Source organism: Aphelocoma coerulescens, chromosome 20 (assembly GCF_041296385.1).
Source record: "Aphelocoma coerulescens isolate FSJ_1873_10779 chromosome 20, UR_Acoe_1.0, whole genome shotgun sequence".
In the NCBI taxonomy this organism is placed as follows: Eukaryota; Metazoa; Chordata; class Aves; order Passeriformes; family Corvidae; genus Aphelocoma; species Aphelocoma coerulescens.
In genome coordinates this window covers 10,884,993-10,890,992 of record NC_091033.1, presented here as the reverse complement: position 1 = coordinate 10,890,992, position 6,000 = coordinate 10,884,993, and positions in this window count along the sequence as shown.

Here is a 6,000-nt window from a genome sequence, read left to right as displayed (position 1 = left end):
CCCAGATTGTTAGAGGAGGAGGAGACGAGGTTTCCCTTCCCTTTAAATTTGATAAGTTATCTTTTGAGAATGTTCAGTTTCCCCTGGATGTTAAAGACATCATCTTCGTGGTATTGTATCTCCTAAGCTTCCTCCATATGTCTCGCAGCTTGTCTAGAATGAGAGCTCAGATTTCCAGGGTGACTGCTGAGACACCTGACCCAGAGGTGGAACATCCTGAGTGGTGTGGGGAATGGGAGGATATGGGCCAAATCTTGAAGAAATTCTCTGACCCAATGGTTTGCAAGTTTCCCCCTGAACAAGTTCAGAAACCAGCTGAGGTGGCGAAATATCTGAAAGAGAAATATAATGACAATTCCAATGAGAACAAGCTCCTTGCAATATGTTGGGCTTTGGCATATGCCTATCGCACACTGCAGCATGTAATGGTAGAGAGACAGGAAGATAAATCAGCAAAGCCTGCAGATACCCCAGTCACTCAGGCTGCAGATAAACCAGACAGCAAGCCCAAACCAGATGGAGAGTCTAAGCCACTGACAGTGGCTCCTGTTACAAGGAAAAAGCACATAACCAAAACTGATCGCCCAGTGAAAGATGAGGATAATGGAGGGGAAGGGACCTCAAAAGATGCAGGGGAAGGAACCTCAAAACCACCATCTGACTCAGGCACAGAAACCATTACTGAGTCCATGTCCATAAAGGACCTTCACAGCCTAAGAAAGGATTACACCCGACGGTCCGACGAATCCATAATAAGTTGGATGGTCCGTATTTGGGATGCGGCAGGTGATGATGTGATGCTGGACGGTGCTGAAGCGAGGCATTTGGGATCCCTGTCACATGATCCAGTGATCGACCAAGCGATGAAAAGGGGGGCTGATTCTACCAGTGTCTGGAGACGAGTTTTAACAGGCGTGGCTGAAAGATATATGTGTGGAGATGATCTCTACATGCAGCAAACCCCATGGAAGACCATAGAGCAAGGGATCCAACGCCTGAGAGAACTAGGGGTGGTAGAGGTTGTCTTTGCAAATGACCCAGGATTGAGGAGTCCAGACCGGGCCAGAGTTATTCCATACATGTGGCGAAAACTCATACACCTTGGGCCACCAGAATACGCTTCTGCTTTAGCAATAATGAAACCGGACTACGGTGCAAATGAGACTGTGAAGGATATGGCAGTGAAGCTCCGAGCATATGCAGACTCTGTGCATGGCCCAACACATGCAAGAATCGCAGCTGTGGAAACACGTATGCAGAAAATGGAAGATAAGATGGAGAAGAATCACCAGGAGATTAAAGAGTGCCTTCTCCGCGGACGTTCCCCAGAGAGAAGGCACATCCCACGAAGTGAGCTGTGGAATTTCCTGTGTGACAGTGGGGAAAACATGAGGAAGTGGGGTGGACAACCCACTTCTGCTCTGGCAGCACGAGTGAGTGAATTGAAGGAGCGCAAGTCTCAGAAAGGAGGATCTACCAAAAAGGAAGTAGCTCCAGTTGCCTGTAGCCAAACTGCTGGAAATGATGGAAAAGACGATGGCATGTCCAATTCCCATGAGGGAACCTCTAAGATACAGGCCCAGGGAAAGAAGGATAACCAGGCATAGAGGGGCCCTGCCTCTAGCCAGGTAGAGGTCAGGGAAAACCGCGTTTTTTGGACTGTGTGGATTCGTTGGCCTGGTACATCAGAACCACAAAAATATGATGCCTTGGTTGACACTGGTGCGCAGTGTACAATAATTCCATCGCAGCATGTGGGGGTAGAATCTGTTTCTATTTCTGGTGTAACGGGTGGATCACAAAATTTGACCTTGGTGGAAGCTGAGGTGAGCCTGACTGGAACTGAGTGGAAGAAGCATCTCATTGTGACTGGCCCAGAGGCCCCGTGCATTTTGGGCATAGACTTCCTCCGGAACGGGTATTTTAGAGACCCAAAGGGACTCAAGTGGGCTTTTGGAATAGCTGCTGTGGAGACAGAGGGCAGTAAGCAATTGAACACTTTGCCTGGGCTATCAGAAAACCCGTCTGCAGTCGGCCTTCTGAAGGTGGAAGAACAAAAAGTACCAATTGCTACCTCGACAGTGCATCGCCGACAGTACCGGACAACTCGAGATGCTGTGATTCCCATCCACAAGATGATCCGTGAGCTGGAGAGCCAAGGGGTGGTCAGCAAGACCCACTCACCCTTCAATAGTCCCATTTGGCCTGTGCGCAAATCTGAAGGAGAATGGAGATTGACTGTGGACTATCGTGCCTTGAATGAAGTGACTCCACCACTGAGCGCTGCTGTGCCGGACATGTTGGAGCTCCAGTATGAGCTAGAGTCCAAAGCAGCGAAGTGGTATGCTACTATTGACATTGCCAATGCATTTTTCTCCATTCCTCTGGCAGCAGAGTGCAGGCCTCAGTTTGCTTTCACCTGGAGGGGTGTGCAGTATACCTGGAACCGACTGCCCCAGGGGTGGAAGCACAGTCCCACCATCTGCCATGGACTAATCCAGATTGCACTAGAAAAGGGTGAGGCTCCAGAACATTTGCAGTACATTGATGACATCATTGTGTGGGGGAACACTGCAGCAGAAGTGTTTGATAAAGGAGAGAAAGTTATCCGGATTCTCCTGGAAGCTGGTTTCGCCATCAAGAAGAGCAAAGTCAAGGGACCTGCCCGAGAGATCCAGTTCCTGGGAGTGAAGTGGCAAGATGGACGGCGTCAGATTCCCGCTGAGGTCATCAATAAGATCACTGCAATGTCTCCACCAACCAACAAGAAGGAAACACAAGCTTTCCTAGGTGCCATAGGCTTTTGGAGGATGCACATTCCTGAGTACAGCCAGATTGTGAGCCCTCTCTACCTGGTTACCCGCAAGAAGAACGATTTCCATTGGGGCCCCGAACAGCAACAAGCTTTTGCCCAAATCAAGCAGGAAATCGCTCACGCCGTAGCCCTTGGCCCAGTCAGGACAGGACCCGAAGTGAAGAACGTGCTCTACTCTGCAGCCGGGAACAATGGCCTGTCCTGGAGCCTTTGGCAGAAGGTGTCTGGTGAGACTCGAGGTCGACCACTGGGATTTTGGAGCCGAAACTACAGAGGGTCTGAAGCCAACTACACTCCAACAGAGAAGGAAATCTTGGCAGCCTATGAAGGAATCAAAGCTGCCTCAGAGGTAATTGGCACTGAGGCACAACTCCTCCTGGCACCCCGACTACCAGTGCTGGGGTGGATGTTCAAAGCAGAGGTTCCCTCTACCCACCACGCCACCAATGCCACATGGAGCAAATGGATTGCTCTCATCACACAGCGCGCCTGTATTGGAAAATTGAATCGCCCTGGGATTTTGGAAATAATCACAAACTGGCCAGAAGGTGAAAACTTTGGTCTCGCTGATGAAGAAGAACAAGTGACACGCGCTGAAGAAGCTCCACCGTACAACCAACTGCCATCAGAAGACACACGCTACGCTCTTTTCACCGACGGTTCTTGTCGCATCGTAGGGATGAAACGAAAGTGGAAAGCAGCCGTATGGAGTCCCACACGACGGGTTGCCGAAGCTACTGAAGGAGAAGGTGGATCAAGCCAACTCGCTGAACTCAAAGCTGTTCAACTAGCCCTGGACATTGCTGAAAGGGAGAAGTGGCCAAAGCTCTACCTCTACACTGATTCATGGATGGTAGCCAATGCTCTGTGGGGATGGTTAGAAAAGTGGGAAAAAGCTAATTGGCAACGTAGGGGAAAACCAATCTGGGCTGCTGAAGAGTGGAAAAACATTGCTGCCCGAGTAAGAAAGCTGGTTGTGAAAGTCCGCCATGTAGATGCTCATGTCCCCAAGAGTAGGGCTAATGAAGAACACCAAAACAACAGGCAGGTAGATCAGGCTGCAAAGATAGAAGTGTCACAGGTAGACTTGGACTGGAAACACAAGGGAGAGTTGTTCCTAGCTCGATGGGCCCATGATGCCTCAGGCCATCAGGGCAGAGATGCCACCTATAAGTGGGCACGAGACCGAGGGGTGGATCTGACCATGGACAGTATCTCCCAGGTGATCCATGACTGTGAGACATGCGCTGCGATCAAGCAGGCCAAGCGGGTGAAGCCCCTGTGGTATGGTGGGCGGTGGTCCAAATATAAGTATGGGGAGGCCTGGCAGATTGATTACATCACACTGCCTCAAACCCGCCAAGGCAAGCGCCATGTGCTCACAATGGTAGAAGCCACCACAGGATGGCTGGAGACCTACCCTGTGCCTCACGCTACGGCCCGGAACACCATCCTGGGCCTCGAAAAGCAAGTCCTTTGGAGGCATGGCACCCCTGAGAGAATTGAATCTGACAATGGGACTCATTTTAAGAACAGCCTTATTAACACCTGGGCTAGAGAACATGGCATTGAGTGGGTGTACCACATCCCATACCATGCACCAGCTGCAGGCAAAGTGGAACGGTGCAATGGATTGTTGAAAACCACTTTGAAGGCACTAGGTGGGGGAACTTTCAAGAATTGGGAACAGCATCTAGCAAAGGCCACCTGGTTAGTTAACACCCGAGGTTCCACCAATAGAGCTGGTCCAGCCCAATCTGAATCCCTGAATACAACAGATGGAGATAAGGTCCCAGTAGTGCATGTCAGAGGTCTGTTAGGAAAGCCTGTGTGGATAAATTCTGCCTCGAGTGCAGACAAACCCACCCGTGGGGTGGTCTTTGCTCAGGGACCTGGTTGCACATGGTGGGTAATGCAGAAAGACGGAACAACACATTGTGTACCACAGGGAGATCTGATTGTTGTGTGAAATGCTTGTATACCCCTGCTTGCTGATTGTCACTGTCACTGTTCGTATATAGCTGTGTATATATATATATGTATTAATGTGTGTGTAGAATTAGAATATCTTAGTTTGGGCATTGAGCCAACAATATGGGATAAGGGGTGGAATGTCTTGGGGTGACGTTATGATGTGTATCCCATATCGCTGCCTATGCCCAAAATTAATTTTTGTGCCTTTCTGTGCCTCTAAACTGAGCCTGAGAGGGGGAAGGAAAAAACTGAGCAAAACTTTTTCAGGGCAGTTTGCAGCTTGTTCAAGGTCACACAGAGATAGCAGGTTTTTTTTTCAGCTGCGGGAGGAGAGCGAGGAAGCACCCGGCTTGCTGCTTTCCAGTCAGCTTTTGACCAGTTGTTTCAGCTTCTTGTTCTCCGGAGAGAGAGAGACTGAGAGCTGGACTTTGTTTTTCCTTCTCTGGAATTCCGGATTTTCTCCCTTTTATACTGGACTGTTTTTTTTCAACCTCAGAGCACATCGGGAGGACTTTCCACCGGGCACAGAGGGCCTGGCCCTGGCCCAAGCCCCAGCGCCGAGGAGACCAAAGGGAGGACTCTTAACACTTTCCCAGGTTTTTTTTTTCCTCCACAGTGAAACATTTTATTATTTAGCCTTATTTTCCTTTTCCCGTGTGTTTGGTAAATAAATAGTTTTATCTTCTTCACTTTCCTTCGAGGAAAATTTATTTTTTCCCGAACCTGGGGGGAAAGGGGTAGCTGTGCCTTCTCTCAGAGGATATATTTCTAAATTTGGCCAAACCGGAACACATGGGAATAATCAGATCTCTCCAGATCTCCTTCGTGCCCCAAAAGCTTCCCAAATTTACATCAGGAAGGACTGTGGGAAATGTGGAGAACTCTGCCGGGGAGATGCAGAGGGGCTGAAGAGGAGGTTGGGTGCAAATCAGTGCCTCTCTCCATCAATCCACCCACCAAATCTGGCCCTTTCCCCCACCCTGCAGGCCACAATCTCATTTGGGCTCCTGCTCTTTATCTTACAGTTTCTCAATTATTCCAGGTTCCAAGGACCTCACCTTTTTGACGCTTGAATAATCCTGTCAAGGGTAATCTCTGCACTCTGTGCCCATGGTGCAGGTGATGGCAGTCCTTGGCTCAAAGGTTATTGTGTGAAGCAGAGTTTGGCCCCTGGTCCTGCTTATGGATAAGGATGTTGGACATCAGGAGGC